Genomic DNA, 21,415 nt, shown 5'->3' with positions numbered 1-21,415 from the left:
GCTGCCCCACCCTTCAAACCGAAACGCATTACTGCTTCACGGCAGAAATAGGCAGGGTGGTGGTACCTACCCGCGCGGACTCACAAGAGGTCCTACCACCAGTGATTACGCAAATTATAATTTTGCGGGTTTGATTTTTATTACACGATGTTATTCCTTCACCGTGGAAGTCAATCGTGAACATTTGTTGAGTACGTATTTCATTAGAAAAATTGGTACCCGCCTGCGGGATTCGAACACCGGTGCATCGCTTCAACACGAATGCACCGGACGTCTTATCCGTTAGGCCACAACGACTTCAAAACGACTTCGTGCTGGTTGTGAATACGTTCCTTAGACCAAGCTGTATCACGACATCTAACAAGAATTTATTTGCAATTTAATGTTCATTGAGCGAATTACTACTACTGGTGGTAAGACCTCTTGTGATTCCACACGGGTAGGTACCACCACCCTGCCTATTTCTGTCGTGAAGCAGTAAAGCGTTTCGGTTTGAAGGGTGGGGTAGCCGTTGAAACTATACTGAGACCTTAGAACTTATATCTCAAGGTGGGTGACGTCTTTACGTTGTAGATGTCTATGGGCTCCATTAACCACTTAACACCAGGTGGGCTGTGAGCTCGTCCAACCAAGTAAGCAATAAAAAAAAAGCTTACCTCACCCGTAAAAAGGGTTAGCACTAGCGTTACTTTTACACTGGACATCACAACGTGAAAACTGCCCCTCGCCTTGAAATAAGAGGCCAAAGTCTCATATTGCGTAAAGTCTGTTCCGCCTATCCCGTCGAAATCAGCAGGACGATGATACCTATCCGCCCGAGCAAATATTTAATATCAAATTGTCAAATTTAATTGTGTATGCGATCTCTCAATCAGCTTTCTCAACTCAAAAGAAACAAAAGAGTAAATCGGTAAGGTTGTTGTTCCTTTTCCTTTTCCTATTCTGGAGACGAAGAAATTAATGTTTAGTTATAACATTAATTTCTCTCCTCATTCGACTCTGCTTTAAGTTTTTTCACCTTAATACAGGCATTGCCTTTATCAAATCAAATGAACTCAAAAAATGTTTATTCAACATAAATGAAAGCACACTTGTTGAACGTCAAAAAGAACTACCGCCAATTCACAAAAACTAGCCTCCGTCCTGAGAAGAACTGGCATAAAACTCAGCGGGCATGTCTTTTTTTTAAAACAATTTAGATTTTTTTAAATATATTAAATATTGTTTGTCTTTATTTTCTATAATAATTATGAATAATTGAATAAAAATAATAATTATTTAGGTAAAGCTACTTATAAATAGAAAATCTGCGTTAGCTCACCGCCGGTTGGCAGAGTTCCCAGAAGGCTGGCAGCATTTCCACGCTGGATAGCAATGCTAATTCTTTATGCAAAATACGTACTGGCCTTCTGGTCTCCCGAGGTCTCAAAAAGTTTTTCTTTAAGGTCCTTAAAAAAGCTTTTAGCAGATGGGCCCCAGGGGAACAAAGTTTTTAAATATTCATTTTTACAAGATTTATTATAACGTAACAATTATTGTAATATTGATGATGATGATGCTCGGAGCGAGGAACTCATTCCCACTTTGTGCAATCTTCTAGATAATCATTGACTTTATAGTAAGCTTTATTGCACAGATGTTCTTTAATAGTTTTTTTAAGCCTATGTATATGTAGGTTTTGAACATCTTGTGGGATTTTGTTGTACAGGCGCACAGACAAACACCCGAATGATTTTCGTATCTTATGTAACCTACTCATCGGCACACCAAACTGTGTTTGTTCCTAGTATTTCTATTATGTAAGTCAGATTATTTAGGAAACTCCTGTTTACGAACATACATCAAATTTTCAAAAATGTACTGGGATGGCATAGTATATAGTCGTAGTAATATAGTCGTCGTGGCCTAAGCGATAAGACGTCCGGTGCATTCGTCTTGAGCGATGCACCGGTGTTCGAATCTCAGGCGGGTACCAATTTTTCTAATGAAATACGTACTCAACAAATGTTCACGATTGACTTCCACGGTGAAGGAATAATAACATCGTGTAATAAAAATCAAACCCGCAAAATTATAATTTGCGTAATTACTGGTGGTAGGACCTCTTGTGAGTCCGCGCGGATAGGTACCACCACCCTGCCCATTTCTGCCGTGAAGCAGTAATGCGTTTCGGTTTGAAGGGTGGGGCAGCCGTTGTAACTATACTGAGACCTTAGAACTCATATCTCAAGGTGGGTGGCGCATTTACGTTGTAGATGTTTATGGGCTCCAGTCAGTCATTAAAAAAGTAAGGCATAGAAGGGAATAGCTTTAGGGAATAGGGAAGGCTTCGGAATGAGCTCCCCTCCAAGGTGTTTCCCGAGCACTATTACATATCCTTCTTCAAACGAGGCTTGGAGAGTACTTAACGGTAGGCATCGGCTTGGCTCTGCTCCTGGCATTGATGAAGTTCGGTACGGTTCGCGACGGTAACCACTGACCATTTGATACCATATTTGATACCAGATTAATCAAACTTCTTTGTTACACTTGGTTTTTTCGGTTGCAATGAAGTCGCCAAACTGTCTGCGCAGTTAAGGCTTACTAATTTTTACTTGACCTAGTCAATGTCAGTGTTGTTTTTTTTATTCTCCTTTGAAATACAAAACAAAGTTCCGCTGCGTGGTATACAATATATTCTTTTTCTACATTAATACAATTAAAAATAAACAGAGCTAAAACAATGCTTTCATATTTATTCTTTTTTATTGAACGTGATGGTTTATTTATGCTTTAAGATAATAAATAACGAGGTACAATAAATTACGAATAACTAATAGTAATTTTATTTGTTCAACAAGTTGAATAAACATGTAAGGGAGCTCTTTTTATATTGGTTAATGACTTCAAACAGTATCAGAATGCGCAAACAAAAATTAATAACATAAAATGTAGTTGAGTATTAAGTCATAATCTTTTCCTACCAAATAAATATACTATACCTACACAGGACGAACACATTGAATTTAGAATAGTTTACATATAATAAATAGATTTCATTCTATTGAAGTATTCGAAATGGTATCAGACTAATAGATAAGATAACGTAAACAAATATCTACACTGATCTCAGGACGCAACATACCTACCAAAATTACTAAGTACCTCTATGATGTTAAGGACGGAAGAATCCACTGCGGACGCATCATCCACCGTGGTGAAATGAAAAACCGATTTTGAACAGCACAATGAGGTCTGAGCCCGTGCTCGCCAACCTGCCCTGGTGAAACTGGAAAGACCTCAAAGCCAGTAACGCTACCTTTCTATAAATAATAAAAACGATTAGGTGTCTGCCCGAAGTTAGTCCACTAACTTAAAAATAACGTTTTTTTTTTCTCTTCTACCTATCTTAAGGAGCTGTTCTGGCTGTTCTGTGGCTGGTGGTAAGACCTTGTGAGTCCGCACGGATAGGTATCACCACCCTGCCTATTTCTGCCGTGAAGCAGTAATGCGTTTCGGTTTGATGGAGCAGCCGTTGTAACTATACTGAGAGCTTAGAACTCGTATTTCAAGATGGGTGGCGGCATTTACGTTTTAGATGTATATGGGCTCCGGTAACCACTTAACACCAGGTGGGCTGTTTGCTCGTACACCCATATAACAATAAAAAATAATTATTAAATCTTAACATTAAAAGGGTAGTGGACTTGCCCAAAACAAGCAGATGAGAAGCTTTACGCGCGGTTGATATGAGACTTTTTAATAATTAATATGATTTAAATAATTCATTTTATCAACGGTCGTCTGGTGTAGTGGTAGGTGACATGGTCACTACAAGGGGATCGCGGGTTCGAATCCCGCCAAGGGAAGATATTTGTATGATTAATATACAATGTCTTTTCCAGGGTTATGGATGTATATTATATATATTATACCTGTAACACAAGTTCTTTACGAACTTATCACGGGACCAGTTAACGTGGCGTGATTGTTAGTAAATATTTATTTATTTATTAAATTTCAATGTATTTACATCATTCTGTCTTAGCAACATATTAACTACAGAAGTCTGTTCTCCATTTTCATATATGCAATAAAAAAATATTAAGTAAAAAATCGTGAAAGCCCAAAACGTCTGTCCGACAATCAAAGCGCATGATTGCCACCCTACAGAAATATGCAAAATGGTGGAGTATATCTGCATATTTCACAATCTCCCTGACACGATAGGGATAATCACTCAAATCAGGTATCAATCCCAGAGCCTCTTTTTTTACAGGAATGACTACAGAGCTTTAAGTGCACTCGGAAGAATAACAAACACGACAAAATTTCATTATATTACTTACATTCCATAAGCAAAACCTCATAAAAACTATTTTAAAAACGCTCAAGTGAAAAATTAAATCCGTTTTATGAAGAAAAAATACAAGAAATATGAAGAAACAATACGTTTCTTGTCAATATTAAAGTATCCATTAAAAATTAATTACGACTGTTTGCTTTTTATCAAATAAATATTTAAATGGATTTTTAATACACACGTTTGCAATGTTGCCAATTGCTAAAATGACCTTACGCGTTTGAGGTGAAGTTTCCACAAGTGTTTTGTAAAAAGATCTACATTACATACGAGTAATTACGTCAGTTATATTAATCGAGATTTCAAGAACTTTACAATTTTTTTTTTTTTAAGAGATTTTATGACCTGGTAACTAAGACCTTTAAGTCATGTCTTATTTTACTTTAAATTCTTAATTTTATGAAAAATGATAATATGGAGTGAAATGAAATGAAGATGATTAATTTGAGACATTAATCAACTGGGATGAAATTTAATGAAACGAAATGATATGGGATGAAATATAATCGCAGTAAAATGGTGGTCATTTACTGAGATTTTTTCAGTGGACTTTTTGGAGGAACCCGAGAAGTTACGTCCAGCAGCTTTGTTTCATTTTCCCACATTTGTGCACTTTCACAGATATTAAACGGTTAATAAACCACCATTATTACACATTTAAACCTGAAGAAACACTAAATAGACAAAATAAAACAAATCACACAACTTCACTCCTCGCGTTCCCCAGAACTTTACAATGATCCGATCAACCACAGACTGCTCACTAAATTATGACGTCACCGAATAGTGAACTATCAAACCGAGTGTGTGACGTGACCAACTCGATGATTTTATTCGATTTTTAATCGTAAAATTTTAAAATTGGTAATCGATTTTTTTTTGTGACATGTTCCTAAAAGTCACTATATGTTTTTGTTATATATAATAACTCATTACGAATTGAATTCGAATGCACTCAAATAACCTATAATAGGGCCATCGACCCGAGTTTTAAGTACAGTTACTCAAACTGGACGAAAATGGTTGATAATTAACTTGACTTGTCTAACAGCTCTTTTATCATATTATATTTGACCGCCTAATCTTGCGTGAAGTAACAAGAAGAATTATTAGCTACCATTCTCCACACTATAACTCTGGATCGAAGTCACAACAATATTGTGCTAACAGATGTCGCTCCTTGAAAAAAAAAAAATGTAGAAATTCCAATGAAAAATAAAACTTTTATCTTAATTTTGCTGGTCTGACATCATTAATTCACCTTGTAAGCTATTTATTGGTAATTGATATGCAAAAAAATAAATTAAATGTGTTATTTTTAAATTTGAAAATCTAGATTTGATCGTAAATGTTTTTAATAAAAGAATTCAAGTCGTGGAATCAAAGTGATTAATGTAAAATATATTTCTAAAAATAAAATGGAAATTTTCCTATAGCACGTTGCAATGGCAATAGTATCAGAGATATAACCGAAGGAAGTTTCAGATAGTTGGACGGTAGCAAAACTGTCACGCCAAATCCTTAAGCAGTATGATATGAACATACGCTGTGTTGAGCATATCTATGCTAATATTATAAAGAGGAAAGATTTGTTTGTTTGTTTGTATTGAACAGGCTCCGAAACTACTGAACGGATTTAAAAAAATCTGTCACTGTTTGGAAGCTACACTATACCCGAGTGACATAGGTTAGAATATTTTTTGAAAAAAATTTGGGATCCTTACTAAAATTTCAATAATGTCATCCTAAGGTGTAAAAAAATTACCTAAAATATTCTTTACATCGTGTGCCCTGCAAAAACTATTGATGATGAAATAAAATAATGTACTACGACTTTGTAGAACACATTATTATTTACAAAAAGTGTTGCGACAGCATATGTCCAACTGTTATAGTTATGCCGCAATAAGTATTCTTTTATTTAAAAAAATAAAACAACGTCGAATATCGTTGAAATTTTTGTTAAAGACCCGAGCGGAGCCGGAGCGGGCCGCTAGTTGTGAAATAAAGGCAAGAACAATAAAATAGTTTTTATTGCTCTAAATGTAAACACTATGTATATTATATAGGAAACAATAATACTACCCCAAAATTTAAGCATCAGACGAAACAAAACATGCCATTAGACAAAGTTATAAAGGAAATTGACACAACCTTTCGTTCCTTATATGCGTGTGTATTTTTGAGAGCGGGAAAAGACATCATTGTTACACCTTTTAAATTTAATCCAACCCGTTGATTTTATCAGTTATTATGAGTATCTATATATTAATACGTGAAGCAAAAAGTTTGTACCCCTTTTTATGAAAATTGCACAGACGGAGGAGTATGAAATTTTCCACATGTTTAGAGAATATAGAGAAGGAGTGCAGAATGTTATTTTTTTTTTTATTATGCATAAAAGTACATGAATCAATAAAAAAATACATTACACACACTACCATGTATTTGACACACACACGCACGCGTACTATTTGTTTATTGTCAAAATCTTCTTATTGCATAATAGTCTATGATCAAATTGAGAATAGATTAAATTTTGTTTGTCTTTATTAATATTTGTCTAAAGTGTAGTCTTGGCGAAATCTGTGATTATAGAAGTAATAGTCTTTGATAATAGAATCATAATAGTGTACAAGCTTATTTCAATTAATTATAGTCGAATTTCGACTACCGTGAGACAATTAGTACCTTTTAAATTCATAATTCTGTGTGTTTTCAAACTTCTGTATTGATTAAAGTCAACTAAAACAGACATGTGTGTACGTCTAGTGATTTAATTTTTGTATTATTAAACGAAACTATATTTTGTTTTCGTACTAAATGAATAGATAAAAAATTAAATTAATATTATATTCAAATAGGATTGGTTATGAATAATCTGTTAATATTACTCAACATGATATCAAGCTTTTTGTGTTTTGATCTTAACACGACGGCGGTTTCAAGTCACGTTTTTGGAATTGGCTTTTTTTATTCTGCTTGCACGACACGTGATCATATAACATAAATTATCATAAAAATGAGCGTAGTTGGTACAACTTACTTGAGCTACGGCTCGTAGCTTGTTGCTTACCGCTTCCGGGTTTTTTCTTAAGTGCCATCCTGCTCTGCAAGTCCCCTCCACTGTGTGTCCGAGCGCTATGGCATCTTCTTCTTCATCAGGACTCCTCAGGAGCGGCTTCGATTTGCCCCTGGCGTTGGTTACGTCCTTGAGCAACGATGACTAGCTATCATCAGGTGGACCGTTTTGTTGCCTGCCTACAGAGGCAAAAACCTCTTACTATTTTTTTTTATTGCTTATATGGGTGGACTAGCTCACAGCCCACCTGATGTTAAGTGGCTAACGGGGCCCATAGACATCCACAACGTAAATGCGCCACCCACCTTGAGATATGAGTTCTAAGGTCTCAGTATAGTTAAAACGGCTTCAAACCGAAACGCATTACTGCTTCACGGCAGAAATAGGCAGGGTGGTGGTACCTACCCGTACGGACTTACTACACGTCCTACCACTATTGGCCTAGAACAGATACAACCCATTTCTGGTGTTTCAAAAGACAACTGGGGGCTTTATTGAAGTGTAGATGGATTCTCTGAGTATTATACCAGCATATTATGGTCGCCAACTGACGTTTATTGGTGGTGGGGCGTTATGACACGGCTGAATACCACCATGCTATCTATTTATGCCACGAAGCGGTGAGTTCTCCCGTTTCAAGGATGGAGCAGTCTTTGTACTGCCTTTACAGGATTGAGACTTCGAAGTCATTTCACAATTGGCGCCATTCCCGTTTGATGCTTATAAGCTCGGGTAACTTAGGGTCAGATGAGCCGTGAGCTTAAGAAATTAATAAATTGAAGAAGAAATGAATAATCTTTAAAAAAACGTTGTCTTTTTAAACCCGTATGCATGCTTTGTAAGCGATAGAATAGTACCCTTAATATTAGAAAATATCTTATTATTCGATTTTAAACTACCCAAATAATTATTTTAATAATTCATTAACAATTATTTAAATTATTTAAACTAAAAATATAATTTGCGAGTCAAGGCTTGAGATTTGATAGGTTAGAGATATTTATTATGAGGCGGAATTTTTAAATACATTAAATATTCATGAAACGAATCTAACAGTGATATAGAATAAGTTAATATCAAATAAAAATATTAGTCTTCGATCCTAAATAGCAAAGTAAAATTATAATTTTAAAAACAAAAAAAACACAATAATAATCTTTTATTAAAATTGAATGGAACTAGTTGCTATAATTTAAATATTCATTGTGTTTTTTTTCATTTTCGCGCCGATTCTTGTCAAATAAACGATGATAATAAAATCGAGTGTCACCACGAAAAATAGGTTTTTGAGGAAATTGTTTTTTTTTTTTATCCAACACGTTGTAATCGGTCGAATTATTTTGTTTAATTATTATTTTAGCATAATAGCTTAGTAGTTATAGGTGTAATGAGTACTTATAGGTGTAATGAGACGTCCTAAAAAAGTCTAGTCGGCGACATAATATTTGTACTAAAAAGGCCAAGAAGCAGTAGACGAAAGAATCCTAGGAAATCTCGTCCGGTAGTGTATGTTCTTTTTTTTTTTTTTTTATTGCTTAGATGGATGGGACGGCCCACCGCCCACCTGGTGTTAAGTAGTTACTAGACCCCATAGACATCTACAGCGTAAATGCGCCACCCAGCTTGAGATATAAGTTCTAAGGTATGAGTATAGTTACAACGGCAGCCCCGCCCTTCAAACCGAAACGTATTGCTGCTTCATGGCAGAAATAGGCAGGGTGGCGGTACCTACCCGTGCGGACTCACAAGAGCTCTTACCACCAGTAAAGAAGACAAGAAGAGTCTAGAGAAATAAACGTAGCATCCTTAACCCTTGCATTAGACGCCTTTAGCTCTAACACTAGGAGCAGGCTCCGGGACTCCAGTAACCGTACTTGTCGAACTCGGCAAAGAGTTCGACGTGCAACCTAACCTAAGCATCAGCACGCTGAGTTTCTCGCAGGTCCTTCTCAGTGGGTCGCGATTCCGATCCGGTAGAAGATTCATTCGCACAGAAGCTGCTCTTGAGTTGTTAGGTCTCCGTTGGAGGCGCTCGGGTAGCTGTTTGCAAGTCCCACCCCTCATGGCTGAGTCCTTGCTCGCCCATATGTCCTGGTAAAACTGGAAAGGCCTCCGGGCCACCAGTAATATTTCAAACATAAAAAAAGAATGTAGCATCCAAATTATTTCCCATTTCCCAGATTCAGGATTTTATATCAAAGTTATAAAATTATGGTATTGTCATCGGTCCTAGACGCGTGTGAGAATTTTCATGTAAATCGGGTATCTTGAAGATGATGAAAATGACATTCAAGAATTTCGTTTCATACTGACGTATGAATGTGTAAAAAGCAAAACAAGTCTTAAGCTTCGCCCGCTGGTGGTAGGACCTCTTGTGAGTCCGCGCGGGTAGGTACCACCACCCCGCCTGTTTCTGCCGTGAAGCAGTAATGCGTTTCGGCTTCAAATATGGGGCAGCCGTTGCAACTGAGACCTTAGAACTCCATATCTCAAGGTGAGTGATGATAACCACTACGTCATAACTAGATATGTCTGACACTTAGACAGATCTACACTCACACTGCGAAGGAGACGAATTCGCAGCTGATATCATATCATAGCATTTGGCTGTTACCAAAGCCCAGAGATGTAGTGCTCCAATTGTTTTTTTTTACTGCGTAGGTGGGTAGACGACCTCACAGCTCACCTGGTATAAAGTGGTTACTGGAGCCCATGGACATCTTTTTTTTTATTGCTTATATGGTTGGACGAGCTCACAGCCCACCTGGTGTTAAGTGGTTACTGGAGCCCATAGATATGTACATATCTCAAAGTGGGTGGCGGCGTTTACTTTGTAGGTGTCTATGTGCTCCGGTAACCACTTGACATCAGGGGTGCCGTGAGCTGGTCCACCCACCTAAGCGATATACGAGCGATACCGGCGATTGAAAGATTTATATACTATATTATTCACGTAAGCATTTGTTTGAGTTTAAAAACAAGCATGCGTTGCCACGAAATACCGATATTATTATGTTCCTGATATCTTATCTTATCATTATATACGCACAGCTGTCGATTAACTATAACTATAACCATAATCATTTGTCGCACAACAACGATACTTTGAAATACGAATCTTAATTACAAATTCATGTTCTTAATATTATAAAGAACTAGATGTACCCGTCCGCTTCGCTGGGCATTTAAAATTAACATTATTATTTCTCATACCCACAAAGATTCTCATCACTAACGCCCCCGCAACTGGTGTAGGGAGTCCAACACTCGTGTATATATTAGCCTATCCATTAAGTACATGTATTTTCTACATGGATACCAAGTTTCAAGTCAATCGGTTGCATGGTTCAGTAGTTATAACGGAACATCCGTAAAAACCACTGTAGATTATATTAAATTAGTATAGATGACATTAACATCTATAATTTGTCGTTATGTATGTACATATACATTTAAAACGCTTATAGTTTGATCAGGCTACCATAATAACCAAGATAATCAGTGATCGTTTTCAATTTTATTTCACGACATAAAAGTGCATTTTTTTTTTAAAACGCCATTTACATTATTGCATGTTAGTGGATTTCGACCATACTCCATTCTGATGGTTAAAGCTATATTAATTCACTCGATTCAATTTTCTTTATTAATTCAATAACGGTAGCGGGAGAAATCCAAATCTAGCGAAGAACCAAAGGATCTATAGCAACTTATCTTATGAAATTTTCCTCAATTATAGAGGAGTGCAGAATGTTAATATTATTTTTTAAATTATGCATAAAAATACATTAAATCAATAAAAAAACATTACACACATTACCATGTATTTAGCACACACACGTACCTATGCATGACATTTGCTAATTGTCAAACTTTTCTTATTGCTTATAGTCTGTGGTCAATTGAAGATAGATTAAATATTTGTCTAAGGTGTATTTATATAGTCTTAGCGAAATCTGTGATTATAGAAGTATAATAATCTTTGAAAATACAATCATAATACAACACAAACTTATAAGTATAAGTATAACTTCAATTAATTATTGTCTAATTTCGACTACCGGGGGATCATTAGTAGGCACAAATGCAACAGCTTCATTGAAAGTTCAGATTCCTGTGCCCCATAATACTACTGCTCGTACACATTAGCCCAAAGGAATCTGTTAGACTGCACTAGGAGCTGTAATCGCAAGAATATTCAAATCAAAACAAAGAAAAATACCATTATTAGTAAGCTTTAATAAAGCCACAGATTACTATAAAGAAGCAAGACGTCCCATAGTGCGCGTTGTGCAGCACTGACTCTTAACAGATCATGATCCATCCTTTTTACCGACTTCCTTATTAACTCAATGTACTGCGGTATGGAGTGACCATTCCTTATAAACATCCCACGCGAGCGTAGTGAATACATTTCTTATTCGCGAAGGTGAAGAGAATTAATAGTCTAGAAAAATCATCATTATCCTGCCCTTTTCCCAGTCACCTGGGGTCGGCGCAACATGTTTTCTCCTTCCATACTCTTCAATCATATACCATTTCTTCGCTCACTCCCCTCCTACCCATATCGACTTTCACACAATCCATCCATTTCTTTTTAGGTCTACCTCTTCATCTAAATCCTTCCACATTCATAGTTAACACTCTCTTAACGACCTCATTTTCATTTCGTCTAATAGTCTAGAAAAATGATTACAGAAAATAATTAGATGAAAACATTTCACAGAAGAGTCGTAGCCGAAGAGTTGAATGCGGCTTGCGAACTTCAGGCTGCCGACCACTGGTCTAGTTGGACTGACTGGTAGTAGGTATGGTGCAGTCTGAGACTATCCAATCGACTATGCCTATTACTTTTTTTTGTTTGAGGTATTACTGGTGGCCCGGAGGCCTTTCCAGTTTCACCAGGACAGGTGGGCGAGCAAGAGCTCAGCCAGGAGGGGTGAGATTTGGTAACAGCTACCCTAGTGCCTCCAAAAGAAACCTAACAACTTAAGAGCAGCTGCTTCGCGAATGAATATACTACCGGATCGGAATCGCGACCCGCTGAGAAAATCCGGCGAGAAACTCAGTGGGCTGCTGAGTACGGGTACTCGGGTCTCTGCTCCTAGTGTTAGAGCTAAGGGCATCTAATGCTCTAAGGATGCTATGTTCATTTCTCTAGACACACACTACCGGACGAGATTTCCTAGGATTCTTTCGTCTACTGCTTCTTGGCCTTTTTAGTACAAATATTATGTCGCCGACTAGACTTTTTTTTTGTCGCATACATAGTACCTCTCATTACACCTATAAATACTAAGCTATTGTGCTAAAATAATAACTAAACACAATATTAAGACAGATATCAAGATGTTGGATAAAAAGATCCGCTGAGAAGATCCGGCGAGAAACTCAGCGTGCTGATGTTTAGGTTAGGTTGTACGTCGAACTCTTTGCTGAGTTCGACGAATACGGCTACCGGGCTCCCTATTTCTAGTGTTGGATCTGAAGTCGTATAATGAATATCAAGTCGACCATGGCTATTACTGTATAGCGGTGGTCACTATAACAAAATTTTCATACAGACTTGGATGTTCATTCTCGTAGTGGGTGACGTCAGCCGTGTTGTGGTCTTTACAAACTCCAGTGGACTCTTAGCATTGTCTACAATAATAAAAAAGGCGTTATCAATATTTTAAATTAAAAACGACAAAATTGGAAACCCTGACCTAATTCATTGAAATACGAAAAAAATTAAATATGTTTCAACTATAATTACTTTATGGAATAACAAAAAGCAAGCTAATTAATGATAATATAATTATTAATCAAATCTGGAATCCTAATTACCCAAAGATATTAAGCGAAAATAGTAGAATACAGTCAAAATCTGTTATAACGACATCGAAGGGACTGCTCATATTAAGTCGTAAAAACCGATAGTCGTAACAACCGGTGATGTTTAATGTGTATCGTGCAAGTACAAACAAATCGATAGGGAATTATTGGAAAAATATATTTACATAATACGCGATTTTTCTTCAATATTAATTTGTTTTCTTTTTCTTTGCGACATTTTGAAAGTTTCACGAATAACTCCACAAAGTTTTGGTGCGTCTTGTGTATAGATAAGTAACAAACTAACTGAAGAGATATGAAGAAGCGGGCTTTGACTACCGCATGCACGTGTTTTGTTTCTAAGAATTAGAAAAGACCCTACACTAAACTAAATCCTATTGTTTTCTTTCCTGATTTTAATAGCCATTGAAGACAAATGTGGATACCTATTCAAATTGTTTACAATACAGCTTAGTCGGTCGTTCTAACAGATCTAATTCTCCGAAATATTAGTTAAATGTGGTCGTTTTATGAGGTATGTCGTTATAAGCAATGTCGTAGAAAGCAATATTTTTAATAAGGCGGTCATATGGCATTCAGCCGGGACCTTTGTTCTTGGTTATTATAACCGGTATGTCGTATTAAACGATGTCCTAGTAAACAGTTTTGACTGTAATTATATTTTTATCGGATCTTGATACGTGCGCAAGTTTTTAAGTGAATAATCGGTCGTCTTTGGGAAAATAAAATTGAAAGATTGGCTTACGTACAGCGCCGGATTTAAACTTAATGCCGCTCCTGGTCACTGGAAAAAAATCCGCCCCAATACTGGAATTTTACCTAAGCCTATAGTTTATATATATTTTATTTTTCAAAATTAAAATAACTAACTTATCGCGGAAACTTTATCTTAATATTATGTCATATATTTCAAAAACATAATTTTTTTTTTTTTTTCTAACAATTATAAATTTTGACTAAGGGTGACGACTCATAATTATATTACATAAAAAAACGAATTAAATTTCTTTAATTACAGAAAATAGAAAAATCGATTATTAATTTAAATCTCCAAGGAAATACATTTTAATTAATTTTTACCAAAAGTGCCGAAATTATACTTCACAAGTGATGGATGAATTGAATTTCTTGAATTATCAACTAAAAAAAATCTTACTTCCAAAATTTTGCCGCCCTTAAAAATTTGCCGCCCTGGCCACTTGCCCCGACTGCCCCTATTGTAAATCCACCACTGCTTACGTAAATAAATAGATACAGATCAAGTTGATAGGTTTAGCGGTAGGCAGCGGCTTGGCTCTGCCCCTGGCATTGCTGAAGTCCATGGGCGACGGTAACCTCTCACATTCAGGTGGGCCGTATGCTCATCTGCATACAAGAGCAATAAAAAAAAAACCTTTTTACACACGATGTTACTTTGTTTGTAATTTGTTTAAATAGAATTCTTTTATTCGTACCTATCGAAAATTAAAACTACTTTTATACTTTTACCATTAAATCTGGGCACGTAAGCGTCAAAACTGTAAAATGTTCGCGAGACGACTTTTGATATAATATCAAAAGGTAACCGCAAGATTAAATCGTTAGTAATTTTAATATAAGTAATTTCCAATTACAACAATAATAAAATTAATTTCCAAAATCATCTCTGTCCTAACGTTGAAAATTAAATGGAGAGATGATTCCGTCCATTGTATAATTGAATTTAACTCATTTAGTTACTTTTTTTATAGATTTCCGTTATTTTGGTGTACCTTGAAGTGTAATAAAGTATTTCGTAATGTATTGCATTATAAACATTCTTACGACTTGCTTTAAAGAGAGCTTGTCCATATTTTTTTCTTTTGTATAACTTTGCATTCCAAGGCCTTCCCCAAACGCCCTATTTTAAAGAAGCTTTGTTTATGGGTAGCAAAGTTTGAATCACGTTTACAAGAAGCCCCATTGTTCCGAAATATTCGTATAATTGCTTTAGGGAAAAACCCATGGTTGCTTAACTGTTATTTTTGTTCGATAAGTTATTCATTCGTATAGTTTTCCGTTAGATTACGATAGTATAGTCATAGGTTTATAACAAACTGGCAATGTTTGTCAAATTGCGTGGTCAAAATTAACGCTACAGGGCGTAGTTGAATAATTATTTCAAATCAAATCAAATCAAACTCAAATATTTTTTTTTATCAAATCAAAAAAAAAAAATTCAACATAAATGAAAGCACATACTTGTTGAATGTCAAAAGAACTACCGCCAATTCACAAGAACTAGCCTCCGACCTGAGAAGGATTGGCAAGAAACTCAGCGGGCATGTTTTTTTTTGTTTTTTTTTATATTAGATATTTTTTTTAATATTAGATTTTTTTTTAAATATTCATTTTTACATGAGTACATAACAATTATTACAATATTGAACTGCCCGGAGCGAGAAACTCATTCCCACTTTGTGCAATCTTCTAGATCAATGATTATCTAGAAGATTTATAGTAAGCTTTATTGAACAGATGTTCTTTAACCTATGTATCTGTAGGTTCTGAAAGGTTCTGAACATCTTATGGGATTTTGTTGTACAGGCGCACAGACAAACACCCGAATGAATTTCGTATCTTATGTAACCTACTCCTCGGCACAACAAGCTTGTGTTTGTTCGATAACTATTCGATAACTAATATGTATAATCGGATAACGCGGTATTCTGACCCATTCATTCCCAGACGATTAATAAGCTAAAAACAGTCAAAGATATACCTACTATTATTATCGGCATAATGTACGAGATAAAGAATATTTTACAAAAACATTGGGTTCGTGTTTTCTACGAAGAATTTATTCCCTGAAGTGATTACTTCAAATTGGCCTTTCTATTATATAAGCTTCAGGAAACTAATTGAAAAGTTAATTAGAACTAAAACTGGAATGAGTAAAGTGGATTTTTAATGAAATTTTTTTAATCTTTTTTTTGCACAGACAGGTAAACTAGGTTACGGCTTATCTGGCGTTAAGTGGTTACTGGAGCGATAGACTTCGTAACGCTCATGCTTACACAAGCATGTTATAACTTATTACCTATAATTTATATTTATTATATATTTAGGATTCAGAAGAAAAACCATTTAAAAAAAATAACAATGATTAGCACACTACAACTTTTGTTATTCTCAAACTCTAATTAATTGACTAATTCAACATAAATCACCAAACAACCAGAATACATAATGAACACTTTGATATTATCTTGTCTTTAAGCACACATTTACAGACTTAAAACAATGACTCACGCACACCATGTCCACGACTACCTTCTCTCACGAACGCCACCGATCGGAATCATAGTTTCGAGCAAAGGCGTTGCTATTTATAGGCACTGTACCCTCAACATTATTATAGAATTCGTGTTTCCTAAATCAACACTTAAAAGTCTTTGAATGATGTTCTCTCGACGAATGTCAACCGACACCGACAAATGCGCGGGTGACGGAGCTGTACGCCGGTTTTATGCCTTTTTAGTAGGGTATTCCTTACTCGGCCTCTCCTGACTGTGGTTCGTCCTCGACCACATAGCTTCTGTGTTCTTCTTCTGGAATCTCAGTGACGACCAATGTCAGAGGCGACTAACGCCGGGTGCGACTAACGCAAATGACGACTAACGTCAGAGGCGACTAACGCCAGAGGCGACTAACGCAAATGACGACTAACGTCAGAGGCGACTAACGCCGGGTGCGACTAACGCAAACGACGACTAACGTCAGAGGCGACTAACGCCGGGTGCGACTAACGCAAATGACGACTAACGTCAGAGGCGACTAACGCCGGGTGCGACTAACGCAAATGACGACTAACGTCAGAGGCGACTAACGCCAGAGGCGACTAACGCAAATGACGACTAACGTCAGAGGCGACTAACGCCGGGTGCGACTAACGCAAACGACGACTAACGTCAGAGGCGACTAACGCCGGGTGCGACTAACGCAAATGACGACTAACGTCAGAGGCGACTAACGCCGGGTGCGACTAACGCAAATGACGACTAACGTCAGAGGCGACTAACGCCGGGTGCGACTAACGCAAATGACGACTAACGTCAGAGGCGACTAACGCCGGGTGCGACTAACGCAAATGACGACTAACGTCAGAGGCGACTAACGCCGGGTGCGACTAACGCAAATGACGACTAACGTCAGAGGCGACTAACGCCGGGTGCGACTAACGCAAATGACGACTAACGTCAGAGGCGACTAACGCCAGGTGCTGATCAGTAGGAGCGCCACCAGCAGGCACACCCATCAAGCAGCGGACCAGCGAGACGCCTCTGCGCGCCTCGGCCGGTACGCACCACCACTGCCTCTGGAGACCACTTGCCACGCCAGGGCACCATGTGCTGTGTCGCAGCCTGCGTTGTCTTCCAATAGTCCCCACTGAAATCATTGAACAAAGGCATCCCGCTCGGCCATACTGACCGGATCGTGGTAAACCGGAAAACTGAACCATAACAATCATTGACAACAAGGTCAAAACACAATAATCAGAAACTATGACAACTCAAATCGTATAAAACGTTCTTGGCCTGGCTGTCGGCGCAGCTAGTGTCATTGATGCCACCCATATTATCATTACCACAAATGATAAAACCAATACACATCACTTCACAATATAGAGTCAGCGACTCTCAGGTCATTACTAGACCAATACAACAATAGTCTCCTTTGAGACCCAGGTCTCCGCTATACCACCAGCCGCCCATCGGCCTCTGAACAACTCACAAGTGAATTGTAGTTACGACTACGGACAAGTGCGTACAGTACGACCAAATAGTGATGGTATCAGCTGTATCACTTGGTGGAGGTACTCTCACCTCACTCATCAGTTTTCTATGTTTAACTCGTCAGTAGCACTACTTAGAGGCAACTTTTCTTTATGTAATCATGAGTGTTATAGGTTCTATTACCAGTTTAGGCCATCTATCTTCATTTCAACATTAAATCATAAAAAATTAACCACATCATCGTCATATTTTACTAACTTTGCTTATCGGTGTCGAATTCATTAAAACTTCTGTGAAGTCTTGCTTTAATATTTCGGAACTAAAGCATTTGGTACCAGAATCGAAATAAAAATAATTCGACTCACCAGATTGATTTCCCAAAAATTACCCGATATTACGCAGCTACCGGCACGTTGCTTGCGTGCTACTGCCGCAGGAACCATCGAGGGGCCCGAGCTGGCGGCAATGCCCGTGAGGCACCATCCTCACCATTCGGTAAGGTCCACGGATTCCCGGATCTAGATTTCCTATAGACTGGGAGCTATCACAAAAACAAGATTATCGATATTAAAAACGGCTGCTGCTCGTCGGTGCCCGTCCACGCGAGTATCATGTCGCTTTTCACTCCGTGGTACTAATTGATGAGCTCTACCTCGACCTAGTTCTCGACTAACTTCACGGCTCCGAGACACCTGTCATGACATCACTAATTAGCGTCCTCACCACAGGTGTGGTGGCGTCTGTTCCCACCAGAAGCTGCAGGGCAGATATCTGTTGTCTTGTGTTTTGTGATGTTCAGAATGAGCTGTAATCTCAAAAGTTCAATTGACCATTTTGCCAACACAGTCCTGTCTACTTGTTTGATATTACGCGTCACTGGTGACAACTAGTGCCCGAACCCTACAAGGACTCTGCCTAACCTGACCTCCAAAAATGAAATCAAATCGTGAGTAGATTAGCGTTCGCGGCTCTAACCTGAGGGCCCATTATGCCCCGTATCAATATTAAAGTTCCAAGTTCTATCAGAAGTAACCAATTCACCTAGCCACTCCTTTGCGTTTCTCTTTGAGCAATTTGCCACACGCGACAGAGTCTCATGGTCGGTCCACTTGTTTAAATCCTTTGCACGGTCCACCTCCTCGTACCACGCCTCGATATTGTTAATAGTAAGGTCGAAGTTTGATACAAAATACTTCTGCGATCTTATAGGCTGGACTGCCTTTACGGCATCGATAATAGCTTGAGCAAGCGAGGGGGTCTCTGAACCGCGCAGGGCTGAGTCCGACACACGTCCCCGGTCCGCGAGGCTAGATGTACCGTGTGTGGCAAGGGGAATGGTCTCCATCACACCTGGTGTCGAGATTTGCAACCGCAGCGAAGGGGTGTGCGTATTGAAGTCACGGTTTTCGTGAGTGATCGCGGGCTTGAGATACATAACGAGATCGACGCGAGCGTCTCGACCTACGGTGACTTCGTTTCGAACGATATAACGCGCTGCGCGATCGACTAGATCGATATGAAATGCTGCGTGAATCGCGTAACCTATCGTACAACACAAGATCGTTGCTACTCGAGCGAGTATCACGCGAATACAAACGCAATCTATGGCGGTAGCGGTCCCGTAAGCGATTGTCACGAGAACAGGAGACGTCTCGATTACGCGAGCCATTTCGAAGATGCCGAGAACGTCCACGTGACGTACTTCGCATTATTTAGGTGTAAATACACACACACGCACTTTAAAATGATTATACATCAGGAAATATACGTAAAAACACGAAAACGAATGTAACAAAATATAGTGAGGGGAGTTGTGAATCACCTGTTGTCTGTGAGCTTTCAGTTCTTTATCCCAATTCTGAATTTAGGATTCAGAAGAAAAACCATTTAAAAAAAATAACAATGATTAGCACACTACAACTTTTGTTATTCTCAAACTCTAATTAATTGACTAATTCAACATAAATCACCAAACAACCAGAATACATAATGAACACTTTGATATTATCTTGTCTTTAAGCACACATTTACAGACTTAAAACAATGACTCACGCACACCATGTCCACGACTACCTTCTCTCACGAACGCCACCGATCGGAATCATAGTTTCGAGCAAAGGCGTTGCTATTTATAGGCACTGTACCCTCAACATTATTATAGAATTCGTGTTTCCTAAATCAACACTTAAAAGTCTTTGAATGATGTTCTCTCGACGAATGTCAACCGACACCGACAAATGCGCGGGTGACGGAGCTGTACGCCGGTTTTATGCCTTTTTAGTAGGGTATTCCTTACTATATATATTTATTTCACAATTCTACCAGTTAAAAAAATACTTTCATAGCTAATATCCGACGTTACATATCGTTGACGGAGACAATCTTCGAAATCTTTACAACAATAAAGCTATTGTTTTCGCCTAGCTGCCTTAAGATCACCATTATTTACCACGGACCAGTCCAGGGGCGGTACGAACCCGATAAGTAATAATTTCGATTCTCTAGAAAACCCCAGAACTTGGAAAAATTAATAGTTGTAGGTCACGTGGAAGGAAAGAGAAGTCGAGGAAGATTGCCAACCAGGTGGACGGACATTATCAAGGAGGCCACAAACACCAGCGTCCCGGGCGCCATTAAGCAGGCCCAATGTAGGCAACATTGGAGGAAGCTGGTGCAAAAACTGGACCAAGGTGGTCACGACCCTCAGTAATGAGGAAACGACAAAGAAGAAGAAGAAGAAGAAGAAAACCTCAAAAGTTCAAGCCATAATAAATATGAAATAGATTGAATGAGACTACATTCAGCGCAAAATTATCAATTAGTATTAGATATTGAATTTGAATAAATAAATATTTTCCTTTTAAACAACGATAAAATTACGAAAGAAACACGAGTACAAGGATGATCTTTCAGAATGAATTAATTAATCTCAAATCACATTGGAATTTTATCAATAAAGATATCGTACAAACAGGTCTTCTTCACTCATACACCGGAATACTTGACGCGGGTCGCACACAGAGGTGACCTATTGTATTCGTACAGAAGCATTAAAAGACTTAAGCTTTTATGTGAATATGATATAAATCCTTTATTTATTACTAAGATTATTACGAGATTTAACGTTTTTTAATACGCTTTTATTAGCTTCAGACGTATGTATGTTTGTAACGGAATCTTTGAACATGATTTTGATCATTTCAAAACGTCGGATTAACTCAAAATTTGGCATACTTATTAAGGATCGATGACAATTCAATATTAAAAAAAAAAATTAATGCGTCTAAAAAATGAAAAATAAATAATAGTTTAAAAAAAAACAAAAATACGCTTTTATAGAAAAATCCAACTAAAAAATAGAAAATATATTTGTGTGGGGTGCATGGTATCAGTAGTTAT

At 37.7% G+C, this 21,415-nt stretch overlaps 1 protein-coding gene and 1 long non-coding RNA gene across 3 annotated transcripts in view; one reads left to right on the top strand and one right to left on the bottom strand.

The window, feature by feature from the left end:
- SCRB4 (scavenger receptor class B member 4) overlaps positions 1 to 21,415 on the top strand; it is a 72,100-nt gene that overhangs the window by 3,041 nt on the left and 47,644 nt on the right.
- LOC134199803 (uncharacterized) lies at positions 11,228 to 14,132 on the bottom strand. Of its 2 annotated transcripts, XR_009974436.1 has the most exons (3): positions 14,012 to 14,132; positions 12,987 to 13,067; positions 11,228 to 11,604 (listed from the first exon to the last, which is right to left on the bottom strand). It is a non-coding gene; the product is annotated as an uncharacterized LOC134199803 (long non-coding RNA). The 2 variants fall into 2 exon arrangements; XR_009974437.1 differs by lacking the exon at positions 12,987 to 13,067 and having other exon boundaries at positions 14,012 to 14,089.

The sequence above is a fragment of the Bombyx mori genome, chromosome 12, assembly GCF_030269925.1.
Source record: "Bombyx mori chromosome 12, ASM3026992v2".
Classification (NCBI taxonomy): domain Eukaryota; kingdom Metazoa; phylum Arthropoda; class Insecta; order Lepidoptera; family Bombycidae; genus Bombyx; species Bombyx mori.
Note: the sequence above shows the minus strand (reverse complement) of the source record. Positions and strands in the feature narration are given on the sequence as shown.